Source organism: Amblyraja radiata, chromosome 7 (genome assembly GCF_010909765.2).
Source record: "Amblyraja radiata isolate CabotCenter1 chromosome 7, sAmbRad1.1.pri, whole genome shotgun sequence".
Lineage (NCBI taxonomy): Eukaryota > Metazoa > Chordata > Chondrichthyes > Rajiformes > Rajidae > Amblyraja > Amblyraja radiata.
Window position 1 is genome coordinate 54365203 of NC_045962.1, and position 15350 is coordinate 54380552.

The following is a 15350-nucleotide window of genomic DNA, read 5'->3' on the forward strand; positions in this document are numbered from 1 at the left end:
CTAATCCAATTTACCACACCATCATCCAGATCATTGATGTACATGACAAACAACAGTGGACCCAACACAGACCCCTGTGGCACCCCACTAGTCACTGGCCTCCAACCTGACAAACAGCCATCCACCATTACTCTCTGACATCTCCCATTCAGCCACTGTTGAATCCATCTTGCTACTCCACCATTAATACCCAACAATTGAACCTTCTTGACCAACCTTCAATGGACTGGGCTACAATTCTTGAGCAGCCCTTTACCAAATGCCATGGATGTTCAACACCCAACTGACAGTGCAGGTGGGTCTGCTTCCATATGAGATAGAAATGAAGAAAATTGATGTGATCTAATGGTGAATCGTAAAATTATGAAGGAAAATAAAAATGAGTTTCCAAAAATCATAGAAAATTTCCAATGTTATGGGAGGTTTGGATTTTAGTCTTTAGAGATATAGCAAGAAAACAGGCCCATTGACCAGCGATTATCCCATACACTAGCACTATCCTACATACTACGGACAATTTACAATTTTACTGAAGCCAATTAACCTGCAAACCTGTACGTCTTTGGAATGTTGGAGGAAACCGGAGCACTAGGAGAAAACCCATATGGTCACAGGGAGAAAGTACAAACTCCGTACAAGACAGCACACATAGTCAGGATTGAAGCTGGGTCTCTGGCGATGTAAGGCAGCAACTCAACCTCTGTGCCACTGTGCTGCCCGCCTGCTCATCTACAGGTTCATCTGCTCAATAAGTCTGTGCCATCTGAGATATAGCTCCCCACCCACGTCCCACCTACAAGCACTGGAACCATGGTCCTACAGGCTACAGATCTTCAAGTTCATGCCCCATCACAGATAAAGGGTAAGGTGGGTTTTTACCTCTTCCATCTTTTGCCTCAACGAATTGCAGACCCCTCTGAATTTTGAGATGATATCAGTGTTTTTTCTTATCTTCCCTGCAGCGCTTTTACATGAGACCTATACCACCCGATAAAGATAATATGACCTTTTTATTTAACCTGATGTACATTTATTCACTTAATTTAGTCTCCTTCAGCTTTGGTTGTTCCAAAGAAACAATGACTTGGATACATCAATAATTTGGATGAAGGGATTCAAAGTAACATTAGCAAATTTGCAGATGACACAAAGCTGGGTGGCAGTGTGAACTGTGAGGAGGATGCTATGAAAATGCAGGGTGACTTGGACAGGTTGGGGGAGTGGGAAGATGCATGGCAGATGAAGTTTAATGCGGATAAATGTGAGGTTATCCACGTTGGTAGCAAATACAGGAAGGCAGATTACTATCTAAATGGCGTCAAGTTGGGAAAAGGGGAAGTACAACGGGATCTGGGGGTCCTTGTACATCAGTCTATGCAAGTAAGCATGCAGGTACAGCAGGCAGTGAAGAAAGCGAATGGCATGTTGGCCTTTATAACAGGAGGAATCGAATGTAGGAGCAAAGAGGTCCTTCTGCAGTTGTACAGAGCCCTAATGAGACCACACCTGGAGTATTGTGTGCAGTTTTGGTCCCCTAATTTGAGGAAGGACATTATTGCTATTGAGGGAGTGCAGCGTAGGTTTACAAGGTTAATTCCCGGGATGGCGGGACTGTCATATGCTGAGAGAATGGAGTAGCTGGGCTTGTACACTCTGGAGTTTAGAAGGATGAGATGGGATCTCATTGAAACATATAAGATTGTTAAGGGTTGGACACGCTAGAGGCAGGAAACATGGTCCCGATGTTGGGGGAGTCCAGAACCAGGGGCCACAGTTTAAGAATACGGAGTAAGCCATTTAGAACGGAGATGAGGAAACACTTTTTCTCACAGAGAGTGGTGAGTCTGTGGAATTCTCTGCCTCAGAGGGCGGTGGAGGCGGGTTCTCTGGATGCTTTCAAGAGAGAGCTAGATAGGGCTCTTAAAAATAGCGGAGTCAGGGGATATGGGGAGAAGGCAGGAATGGGGTACTAATTGGGGATGATCAGCCATGATCACATTGTATGGTGGTGCTGGCTCGAAGGGCCCAATGGCCTACTACTGCACCTATTGTCTTTTGTCCATTGTCTATTGAAAACAACCCTATCCTGTTCACTTCAAGTCAAGTGGAGACACAAGGAACTGCAGAAGCTGGTGTATATCTGCCAAAATATAACACAAATGCTGGTGCAACTCAGCGGGTCAGGCAGCATCTCTGGAGCTCATGAATAGGCAATGTTTTCTCAACCCAATATCTATCCATATCCTCCAGAGATTATGTCTGACCCACTAAGTTACTCCAGCACCTTTTTGGGTTTTTTTCAAGTCAAGTGGGGTTCATTGTCACATGCAGAAGTATGATGAGATTGCTGCTGCAAACAATGAAAAGCTTGTTTACAGCAGCATCACAAGCATACAGACAACACACAAAGACATAAAGTATACATAAGATATATATATATTACACCTAAATTCTACAAGATAGCAAAAAAACACTTCAAAATATAGTGGGAGCGTAGCGGTGGTGCATTGGTAGAGTTGCTGCCCCACAGCGCCAGAGACCTAAGTTCTATCCTGACTACGGGTGCTGTTTGTACGGAGTTTGTGCGTTCTTCCTGTGACCTGTATGGGTTTTCTCCGGGTGCTCCAGTTTCCTCCCACACTCCAAAGACATACAGGTTTGTTGGCTAATTGGTTTGATATAATAGTAAGATTAAACGAGAACTTACCAGTTTGAAGTTTGATCTTTATTTTATGAGGAGTTACGATGAGGGATTACGTGAAGACCCTGCCAGCACGCATGCGCGACATTCTTCAAAGCAGCGGTGTGGAATCACAGAACACAGTAATTGAAATAAACATAGTAAAGATAAGAAGAACTTGGATACCAGTTGACCTTTATAATTGAGGGTGGGAGCGGAGGGCACGTAATCCCTCATCGTAACTCCTCATAAAATAAAGATCAAACTTCAAACTGGTAAGTTCTCGTTTAATCTTACTATTAATGTGTGACTACGTGAAGATTTTAAAGCTCTGTGATTTCAAGTCGTGTAACAGTACATGCTTCACTCACTGCCAAAGTCATCCAAGGGAGGAAGTATGTTATCGTAATCAAACATGAATCCGTTTTTAAAAACAATAACAATATTTATTTTGAACAAAGAATATAACGCTCCCCCGGGCTTAAATTATATATTTGCAGAATTTAAAATCCTTTCTGCAAACAATGCAGGTTTAGCAATCGGCTTATTATAGAACGTTTGGAAAATTCTTTCCGTGGACCACCCCGCTGTTGCCAGGATATGGTCCATTGGCACGTCCATATTCCTAGCTGCCGATGTAGCTGCTGCCCTGGTGGAGTGAGATGTAAAAATGTCAGTATCCACCCCAGCAGCTCCCAATATCTGTCTGAGCCATCTTGAGATGGTTTGTACCGACACCCGACCATGTGGCTTTTTGTAGCTGACCCATAGTGCCTTTTCTCTCCCTCGGGATTATTTGGTTGTGCTAAGATATAGCAGCAGATGTGACATGACACATAAACGGGGGTCAGGTGGGTACGCCCGGAATTCCATTGTTAGTCCTGAAGTTCCCGGTTTGCTCTGCTTGACCAGCTCCCAGATTGTGAATGTAACTTGGTCAGCTGATATGACCATGTTGTCCAGTCTTAGATGGTGTAGGGACTAGACCCTTTGGGCTGAGACTAAAGCCATCAGCATTACCGTTTTCAGGGTGAGCTGTTCCAGAGTCAGGGATCTGGCTGGTGACCATCCCCTTAGAAATGACAGGATGACACTGACGTCCCAGATCTGGGTGTACCTTGGTCTAGGGAGGTTGGTATTAAAAATAACTTTCATTAGTTTGGCCACCAACGGATGTGATCCTATGGACTGTTGGCCTGGTGCCTGCCATTGATAGGCTGACAGAGCACTCCTAGCACAATTAATTGTACTGTAACTCAGACCTTCATCGTAGTGAAGGCTGGACAGGAACTCCAGTACGTTCGTTATCGTCGCTGTTCTATATGTCGCCCCAGTCCTTGAGCAGTATGCTTTCCATTTCCTGATGCTGGAGAGGTACTGTTTCTTGGTGGACTGTCGGTAAGATGGCATCATCATGTCCATGGTCCTGTTTGATAGTCCCAGATCCAATAGTGGTCTTTTTAAATTCTGCAACCCAACAGATTTATTCTGTCATGGCATGGATGGCTCTCGCCCATGACAGGGTGGACCAACAGATCTGGTCTTCTGGGAATGGTCATGGGTGGTTCCGTGACCATGTCAAGGACCACAGGGAACCATGGCTGTGTAGGCCAGTCGGGTACTACCAAAATACCTGAAGCTGAGTCCATTTATATTTTGCTTAGGACCCGACTGATGAGGCAGATGGGGGGAAAGGCATAGAAAAACAATTTTCCCCAATTCAGCGAGAACGCGTCCATCGCTGCTGCCTCAGGGTCTGGTTCCCAAGCGACATATGTTGATAACTGGTGATTCAGTCGGGATGCGAAGAGATCGATATCTGGTGTTCCATATTGCTTTGTAATATCAGCAAATACTTTGGAGTTCAACATCCATTCGGTGTTGTCGTTGAATTTTCGTGACCTGGTGTCTGCCACTGTATTAAGCTTACCTGGTAGGTAAGTTGCTGATAGCCAAATATGTCTGTCGACACACCATTGCCAGATTGTGTTGACCAGATTGTCACATGATATCGATTTTATTCCGCCCATATGGTTAATATAAGCCACCACTGTGGTATTGTCAATTTGTAGGCGGACATGCAAATGGTGCATAGCTGAACAGTAAGCTTTTAGCCCATAAAACGCACCCAAGATTTCTAAATAATTTATACCCAGTGTCTGTAGTAGTGATGATTCTTGTATATTCCATCTACCACCAGTACTAGATATAGTGTTAGTTGCTCCCCAGCCTTGAGCACTAGCATCCGTTTGTATCGTGATTGTTGGGTTATTGATAATGATGGGGCTGGAACTATGCCAAATATTTATTTTCCACCATTGTAATTCTGATATTGCTTTGGCTGGTAATTTCATGGGTTGATCGAAATGACCTTTATGTTGTTTTAGCGCTTGCACCTTTGCTCTTTGTAAGTTTTGGTAATGCAAAGGTCCAAGCTGGGTAGCTGGAAATGCTGCTACTAATTTCCCAATTACTCTTGCCACCTGTCGAATAGTTGGTTGATTGGTAACCATCAATTTGTTGCAGGCTTGTACCAATTCTGCTGCTTTCTCTTTTGGCAATGTTACAGACATGTGGACTCAGTTAATTGTGAATCCCAGATAGTCCACAGTTGTGGATGGTGTCAACTTAGATTTATCTGGATGGATAACAAACCCCAGAGTTTCTAACAGTTGTTTAGTAGCTAATACTGCTGATTTAGCTAATTCCAGGGTTTTGGTTCCACTGTTAAAATGTCATCAAGATATGCCATGACACTATGTTTTTGTTTTCTTAGTATTGCCAAAGCTGGTTTTAATATCTTGGGGCTGATGTTAGACCATTTGGCAACGCTTTATACTGCCATTGTTGCCCCATCCAGTTAAACTTTAGGTATCTACGATGATCCTTATGAATGGGTACTGAATAGTATGCATCTTTTAGATCGATGCATGCCATGAAGTATCCTTTGGAAATCAATTGTTTGGCAGTAACAAATGTTTCCATTTTGAAATGTATATACTGGACAAAAGTATTCAGTGTCGTCAAGTCAATGATGATGCGACATCCACCATCTTTCTTGGTTTCTGTAAAGATATTTTATACGAATTCCAAAGGGTCATGTTCTGTTTTTTCTATGACTCATTTTGTATGTAATCTCACCAGTTCTGCCTGTCCCTCGCATTTTTCTCTTTGTGAGAGGGTAAACTCCCTGTGGGGTGCATGCTGAACTGGTGGCATACTATTTTGAATGAATTCAATTTTGTATCCCTGAATACTTTGTAGTATATAATTATCAAGAGTGATAGTCCTCCATGCTTCCAAAAACAGGTGTAACCTTCCCCCAGTTAGTACAGGCCCTGCACCTTTTATGTTCTGGAAGGAACCAGACCCACCTACCTCCATGGTTACCGGTAGAGTTTTCATTTCTTGGGTTTCTGGTTCTTCGTCGGTCGAGGTGTTGCTGTGTGGGGGTGGTGCATCTTCCATGGGATCCGCTCTGGGCCCGAGCTTAAAAAAGACCTCCGGGGATGATATGCGGGCCCCATGCTTTCACCAGTACCATGATGTTGACACCTACTGGTGGATGCGTAGGGGTGCTGCCGTCTGGGTTGTGTGGTTTTGCTCGTTCCGGGGCCTGCCCTCATGAATCCAAGCGCTTTCGACTCCTCATCCAGATCTTTTACCTGTTTCGTCAGGTCCTTTCCAAATAGCAGGATTTGAGGTTGTGAGGTCGTAGATTTGCACAACCCTGCAAATTTGGGATTGAGGGCAGGTCTGATGGCATCTTTCCGCAGGCTGTTAATCTAGTACTGTGTGTTGCACAGTAGAGCCAGGGTGTCCTGCTGGTTGTCGGTCATTTCGACCCCATCCACGGAACGAGCATATGATTTAATGGCTGACGTCAGGAGCTTCAGAATTTTTTGGAGTATTACCTCTTGGGTACGTATGCCCAACCCAATGTAACCCCAGATTTGGCTGTTGACGGCCGGTACATTGAGTGAGATGCAATTCTCCGGGGGCGTGTATCTGTCCAACGCCTCATTCACTACCTGTTCTTGTAGTGGGTTGAAGGACAGGTAGTCAATGCTGGCCGCCAGTTTAGACTGCAATGGCTGTCCCGCATAGCGGTTGACCACTCCCAGCAGCTCTTCCTGTTCCTGCACCCCCAGTATACTGCTGTTGTCTTCAGCCACGGACCCCTCTTCTTGACCAGCCCAGCCCTGGTCGCCACCGCTCCCCTCTGCTGAGGGAGATGCGATGGACAGTGCTGGATATTGCACTGTAGCGGGTGTGCATGCACTCCCTTGGCGGGCTTGCCCCATCTCCCGGAGCAAGTCTCGCTGGAGCATTTGCTCCATCAACTGCTCCATGCGGGACAAACGGTCACCTTTGCCGCTCTCGTGTGTCTTCCGGACCGGACTCATCAGAGTCTACCGGTCGGACCGACTTCTGTTTTGCCTTGCCTTCAACCCGCTGCGGTGGTTCGAGCTGAGCAGCTAGCGGCGTTGGGCTCGGCTCTCCAGAAATAGCGTCGGTGACTGTGGACCGCAGCGAGTGCGGTCCAGGTGCCACCGATCGCACCCCTCTGCTGGAACCCTCCTGGGCCATCACAGTCGGACGGGGTGCGACCTTCTTTGTTTTTCTGCCCTTGTCCATGTTGTCTACAAACAGAGCACAACAAGGGTTTCACAAAATACGACCTCAGAATAAGTTTTACTTACCTGGAGGTCCCGTTTTAAACTCTATTGCGGGAGAGCTCGTTCCCCCGCCCATCGCTGTTGCACTGCATGAGACGCTATGGCGCGCATGCGTGCTGGTGGGGTCTTCACGTAGTCACTCACGTGACTCCGAAGTAAAATTTTTAATTATCCATAGTGTGTGTAGGATTGTGTTATGCAAGGGGATCGCTGGTCAGTAAGTACCTGATGGGCTGAAGAAACCTGTTTCCGTGCTGTATCTCTAAACTAAACTAAACTAAGTAAGATTAGAGAAGAAGATACCAGTTGAGTATATGATCAAGGGTGGGAGCGGAGGGCACGTATTCCCTCATCGTAACTCCTCATAAAATAAAGATCAAACTTCGAACTGGTAAGTTCTCGTTTAATCTTACTATTTTACTTCGGAGTCACGTGAGTGACTACGTGAAGTTTTTAAAGCTCTGTGATTTAATGCCGTGGAAACGAGTCCATGCATCACATCTGCCTTGATGATTATGGGAAGAATAGTGTTAACATTATTAGACATGAATTCGACGTTGAAATCAACGATAAATTTATTAACACCAAATTATAGCCCCTATTCATGGGGTAAAATTATATTACAGAACTTAAAATTGTTTCTGCAAACGTTCCAGGTTTAATTACTGATTTGTGATAAAATCGTTGGAAAGTTTTCTCCGTTGACCATCCTGCTGTCTTGAGGATTTGGTCCATCGGAACATCCAGCTGCATAACTGCCGATGTAGCTGCAGCCCTGGAGGAGTGAGATTTAAAAATGTTAGTATCCACTCCAGCCTTTATTAGAACCTGTTTCAGCCATCTCGAGATGGTCTGGACTGTCACTTTTTTGTGTGGCTGATTAAAAGTGCCATTTCTTTGCATCTGATGATTTTTGTATACTCCATATATAATAGTAAGTGTCTTACTGTACAGAGACGATCATCTGTCGGGTAGGCCCTAAATTCTATTTTTAGGCCTGCTGACCCTTGTCTGTTCTGCTTGACTAATTCACTGATGTGAAAAGTTAAGTTTCCAGATGAAGAAGTCATGTTGTCCAGTCTTAATTTATGTAGCGACTGTACCCTTTGTGCCGTGACCAAGGCCATCAGCATGACTGTTTTCAGTGTCAGTTTCTGTAGGGACAGAGCTGTAGCTGGAGACCAGTTCCTTAGCATGGTCAGTACAATGCTTACATCCCATATTTGGGAGTACCTGGTTCTCGGGGATTGACATTAAAAATTCCCCTCATAAGTTTAGTTACCAGGGGGTGTGTCCCAACAGAATGCTGCTCTGTTGCTTGCTATAGGTATGTTGACAGAGCACTTCTAGCGCAGTTGATGGCACTATAACTGAGCCCCTCATCGTAATGGAGGCCTGCCAGGAATTCCAGAACAGACGGGATGTTCATTGATCTGTAGGTGATGCTGTTTCTGTGACAATACATCTCCCATTTCCTGATATAGACCAGATACTGTTTTTTGGTGGACTGTCTGTGGGCCGCCGAAATTATGTTCACTGTTTGGTCCGTCAGTCCCAGCTGTAGTAGAGGTATTTTTAGACTCTACAAATTAATAAATTCATATAGTTATGACATGGGTGGCTATCCCTTGTTACGGGATGAACCAATAAACCTGGTCTATTCGGGATGGTGATACATGGTTCTAATACCATGTTGAGTATCAGAGGGAACCATGGTTGAGTAGGCCAATCGGGTACTACCAAAATACCAGATGCAGAGTCTTGCTGTATTTTCCTTAATACCCGACTGATGAGGCAGAAAGGAGGGAATGCATAAATAAACAATTTCCCCCAATGCAGCGAAAATGCATCTGTCGCCGCTGCCCCAGGGTCTGGTTCCCACAAAACATAGTTTGATAACTGGTGATTAAGTCTGGATGCGAATAGATCGATATCTGGTGGTCCATACCGTGCTGTAATATCAGCAAATACTATTTTATTCAACATCCATTCGGTGTTTTCATTAAATTTGCGTGACCTGGTGTCTGCCTCTGAATTTAGTTTACCTGGTAGGTAAGTAGCTGATATCCAAATATGTCTCTAGATACACCATTGCCAAATTGTATTAGCCAGATTGTCACATGATGTCGATTTGTTTCCACCCATGTGGTTGATATATGCTACCACGGTGGTATTATCAATCTGTAGTCTAACATGCTGGTGGTATAACCCAGAACAATATGACTTTAGGCCATGGAATGCACCCAACATTTCCAGGTAGTTTATGCCCAGTGTTTGTAATAATGATGCCTCCTGTGCAGTCCATCTACCTCCACAGCTGGAGATGGAATTGGTGGCACCCTAACCAAGTGCACTGGCATCAGTTTGTAGCACCATAGAAGGGTTGCTGATAATGATTGGATTGGAACAAAGCCGAATGTTATCTTTCCACCATTTTAGTTCCATTATAGCTTTGATTGGTAGCTTCATTGGTCTGTCAAAATGACCAGCATTAATTTTGAGTGCTCGTATTTTTGCTCTCTGTAAATGTTGGTAATGTAAAGGTCCGAATTGTGTGGCTGGAAAAGCAGCCACCATTTTGCCAATTACTTTTGCTACCAATCTGATGGACGGTTTACTGATGTCAATGAGGTTATTGCAAGCCTCTATTAAATCTCTAGCCTTTCCCTTTGGCAAAGTCACTGACATGTGAACTGAGTCAATGGTGAACCCCAAATAGTCCATAGTAGTGGAAGGCGTTAATTTAGATTTAACTGGATGGATAATAAACCCCAGTTTTTCAAATAACTGTTTTGTGGCTGTTACGGTTTGTTTGGCCAATTCCAAAGTTTTGCCCACAATAAGTATGTCATCTAGATATGCCATGACCATGTGTTTTCGTTTCCGTAGAAACGCTAGGGCCGGTTTCAAAATTTTTGTGAACAGCCTGGGGGCTGATGTTAACCCATTTGGCAGCGCTCTATACTGCCAACGCTGTCCCATCCAGTTGAATTTTAAGTAACATCTGTGGTCACCTCGTATAGGCACTGAATAGTAAGCATCTTTTAAATCGATGCTAGCCATGAAGTAACCTTTGGAAATCAATTGTTTTGCAGTAACAAAGGTTTCCATTTTAAAATGAATATATTGTACAAATGTATTCAATTTGGTCAAATCTATGATGATGCAACAACCACCATCTTTTTTGTTTTTGGTAAAGATATTGGACACAAATTCTAGTGATTCGTGTTGGGATTTTTCAATTACCCCTTTTGCGTAAAGCCGCTCCAGTTCAGCATGCGCTTCTGATTTGTCTTTACCTGAAAGTACGAACATTCGGTTCGGTACATGCTGAACTGGAGGGCTGTATTTGTGTATAAATTCTATGGTATATCCCTGGATACTGCTTAAAATATAAGTGTCGGTAGTTAACATACTCCATGCATCCAGAAAGAAGTGTAATCCCCCCCCAACCTCCATGCTCCCTGCAATTTGTAGGGAACCAGACCCACCTACCTCCATAGTTACCAGTGGCAGGTTTACTTCTTTTTGTAAATCCTTCATTGATGTTGAGGCGCCGGTGTCTGGGTTTGTGGTTGGGTTGGTGTTGGAGGTTTGCGTATCTTCCAAAAAGGCCGGCCTGGGCCATGGCCTAAAAAAGACTCATGTTCGGTGTACCGGTCCTTTGAGCTTTCACCAGTTTGTCTTGTTCTACTGGTGGGTGCGTAAGGGTGCTGTTTATGGCCGTAGTAGGTTTTTGATGAAGTCGCTTTTATGAGCCCCAGGGTTTTTGCCTCCTCATCGAGCTCTTTGACTTGCTTCGATAGGTTACCTCCAAATAGTAAAATTGGTGGTTTTACATTTCCAGGTTTGCACAGACCTGCGAATTTCGGGTTTAGAGCAGGTCGGATGGCACTCTTCCTGATGCTGTTTATTTCATATTGTGTGTTGCAAAGCAGTGCCAGTGCATCCTGTTGGTCCTGCGACATGTCCTTCTCATCTACTGTGCGGGCGAATGCTGTTATTCCCGCTGTTAGGAGCTTTAGTACCTTTTGGAGTTTGACATCCATGCCTCTAACTCCTGCTCCGATATGTTTCCATATGCAATTATTTACAACAGGAACATTCAGGGATATACAGTTACCCGGTGCCAAGTGTCTTGCCGTGGTGTCCAATACAGCCTGTTCCTGTAGCTGGTTAAAGGACATATAATCTATACTGGCAGCTAGTTTTTGTTCCAGGTTTTGGCCAGTCTGGTCTGGCTGTATGAAGTTGGACACCATGTCCAGTAGATTTTCACGTTCCTGCACCCCTTGCACACTTGATTTCTCTTCTGCAAACCCCTCTTCAGGATCAGCCCAGAACTGACCCCCAGTACTCCCCTCTGACGAGGGAGATGCACTGTGCAGCCCTACAAGAGGTGCTGCTGTGGGTTTAACATAGTGCCCACAGTGACTAGACTCCATCTCCCGGAGCCTGTCACGTTGGAGCAACTGCTCCACACACCGCTCCATCCGGCTCCAGTGCTCACGGTCGCTGACCGCTCGCGGCTGCTCTAAGTCAGACTCATCTGAGTCAACGACTTTGTTGGTTTTTTGTTTTGCCTTACCGCCCGGCCGTGGAGTGGATCTTGCCGGTGCGGAGGCGAAGTCGGGCTCAGCTGTTCCCATTACGGGTGATTCATGTGCCGCTGGCCGCTGCTGGCTGCCCGCAACTCCGCGGTCCTCTCCCGCCAGCTTTGTCGCAGCCCTCGTTGTTTTCTTGGACTTGTCCATTGACTCCCCACCTGTAAATCAGTATGGGAACAACACAAAAGACCGCAGAGTATCTCTTACCTGCAGGTTCCGGCTTTTAAAACTGCCGCTGCGGGGGAACGTCGTTCCACCCCGCCTGACTGTTTCGCAATGCGTGTAGCGATAAGACACGCATGCGTCCTGGCGGGGTTCTTCACGTAGTCACTCACGTGACTCCGAAGTAAAATTGCCTTGAATAATCCTTAACACACTCTGTTTGGTCAGAAATAAAATGTATTTTTAATCGGGCACATGAAACTAAGTCCTCTGTCAGCAAGCACTACAGGCAGACGATAGGCAGAAAATCCTGGAGTAACTCAATGGGTCAGGCAGCATCTCTAGAGAAAAGGAACAGGTGATGTTTCGGGTCAAGACCCCTGTTCAAACTTTCTTTTGAAAAAGTGTCTCGAAATGTCACCTATTCCTTTTCGCTAGAGATGCTGTCTGACCTGCTGAGTTACTCCAGCTTTTTATGTCTATCTTCGGTTTAAACCAGCATCTGTAGTTCCTTCCTACACAAGCATTTCAGGCAGTTAATTTAATGCTTCTGGGCAAACAGCCTTTTTGAAATCACAGTGTGTGGCTGGGCAGAGAGAAAGGGAAATAGACTACAAGTGATCACGTGGAGATCAAATCCAGTTCTGACTTCCATCGCATGTGCAGTTCAGGTTGCAGATTAAAGAGAGTCTCCCTTGCCTGAACTCAAATTTCACTGCACCAATTGGTGTATGTGACAATAAATGTCCTTTGTCCTTTGTCCTTTGTCCTGTGAAGGGAGATATAACGTATTTACTGTTTGTCTTTAATCACTCTGTGTCTGCTGAAACCAGTTGGGTGAGTTGGAGCATCTGCAGATTATTATTAAATTCTGGATGTGTTCATGCTTTTTGAAAAGTCTGGTGTTTAATCTCATCTACCGACACTATTAACGAGGCTGTATGCTTATAATAAAAAACGAAATTGCTGGAAACATATTACAATTTTGACAGCTCTCACCTTTGTCATAATAAGTGACATGGGCCTGTCCCACTTAGGCGATTTTTCAGGCGACTGCCGGCAATGGTCAAGTCGCGAGCAGTCGCCTGAAAAATTGGCGACTGGAACGGTGACTGTCAGAGTGGAACACACACACACATACATCGCTTCCTTCACCAGCCCGTTTTGCAGGCGGGGGTTAGGGCAAGTGGGGGAAGCACTGTCTGAGTAAATTTCACATGATGCACAGCCAATGTGATACAGACACACAACGTGATGAACAGGAAGGTCGGCGCTGTAATTAAGATGGTGAAAGCACAGTGTACCAGAAAGGTCATGTAAGTCCTTTAAAAGAGGGCGAGAGGGGGGGTGGAGGAGACGGGGGGGGGGGGGGGGGGGGGGGGGGGAAGGGGAGAAGGGGGAGAAGGGGGGAGAAGGAGTGCAGACAACTTTTATGAAGCCAGAGATATATGGCTGTGAAGCTCGGTGGACATTTAACATTACCGGTCGGTTAACCTTGGTTCTGAAAACTGCTGCTTACGTTTTTTTTCCGAATGAGCCAATGAAATTCTCCGGTCAGCTACAACCTACGAGAACCTTCAACCTCCTGGCAACCCACTAGCACCTCCTCGCGACCCACCTACGGCACGAGAATTCTCGCTACTCTCCATGATGGCTTCATTCTGGTCGCTGTTAATTTTTCAACATGTTGAAAAGTTTGCGGCGACCATAATGAGGCCGCGACGAATTTTCAGAATGCGGGAACTCCTCATGACCATGAAGGCGACTCCCCGGCAACTATCCACGAACATGTGGCGATTCCCCAGCAACTACCCGCAAACATGTGGCGACCATGTGGCGACAGCATAGTTTCCTGCAGTCACCTAAAAAGTCGCCTAAGTGGGAGAGGCCCATTACCCTCTTTCTCCCTCACCAGCACCTTGTCCTCTCCCATGCTGCTCTATGCATTCCAGTTTTAATACCCCCCTTTGCGTGATTCAATTACTCCCCTCCTGCCCTTGTCTCAATGCCCTTCCCTTCGTCCCACCATCCTATCTCCCCAGTTCCAGTGTCAAACTCCTCGTAACATGGACCCGCTACAGTTCGCATACCGTCCAAACAGATCCACGGATGATGCGATCTCCCAGGTTCTGCACACTGCTCTTTCTCACCTTGACAGCCACAATGGGGGCTATGTGAGGATGCTGTTCATTGATTGCAGTTCAGCTTTCAACACGATAGTCCCCACCAGACTCGCTGGGAAGCTGCTGAACCTGGGGCTTAACACTCCCCTGTGTGCCTGGGTCCTGAACTTTCTCACGGCCAGGCCCCAGGTGGTCAAGATGGGACGACATACATCCAACCTCCTCACCCTGAACACAGGATCCCCCCAATGTTGCATCCTTAGCCCCCTACTGTACTCCCTGTACACACATGACTGTGTGGCCAGGTTCAGCTCCAACTCCATCATCAAGTTTGCTGATGACACTGTGGTGGTGTGCCTGGACAAAAGCCTCCTCTTGAATGTCACAAAAACTAAGGAGCTGATTGTGGACTTTAGAAGGGCTCAACATCCGAGGACGTACACGCCACTGGAGATAAATGGGACTACTGTGGATAGGGTGAGCTGCTTTAAATACCTGGGAGTCCACATCACAGAGGATCTGACATGGACAACACACACTGCCGCACTGGTGAGTAAGGCAAGGCAGCGCCTTTACCACCTCAGGCAGCTGAGGAAATTCGGAGTCTCTCTGAGGATCCTTCAGTGCTTCTACTCTGGGGCTGTAGAAAGCATCTTGTCCGGCAACATCACAAACTGGTTTGGGAACAGCTCTGCCCAGGACAGGAAGGCTCTGCAGAGAGTTGTGCGTTCGGCCGAACGCACTATGGGAACTACACTCGCTCCCCTGCAGGACCTATACACCGAGAGGTGCAGATCCAGAGCCAGCAACATTATGGGGGACCCCTACCACCGCAGCAATGGACTGTTCCAGCTGCCACAGCCAGGCAAACGACTCTGCTGCATGCTGTGAAAACAGAGAGGATGAGATGGAGTTTCTTCCCACAGGCCATCAGGACTGTAAACCCTTATCACACCAGGGACTAATTTATGGTATGGATTTACTGTTGTGTTGTGTCTCTTGAAAACATTTATTTTCTAACATGTAAATACTGATTCTGTTCTGTATTTGTTTTTGCACAATCCGCAGGCATTGCCACTTTCATTTCACTGCACATCTT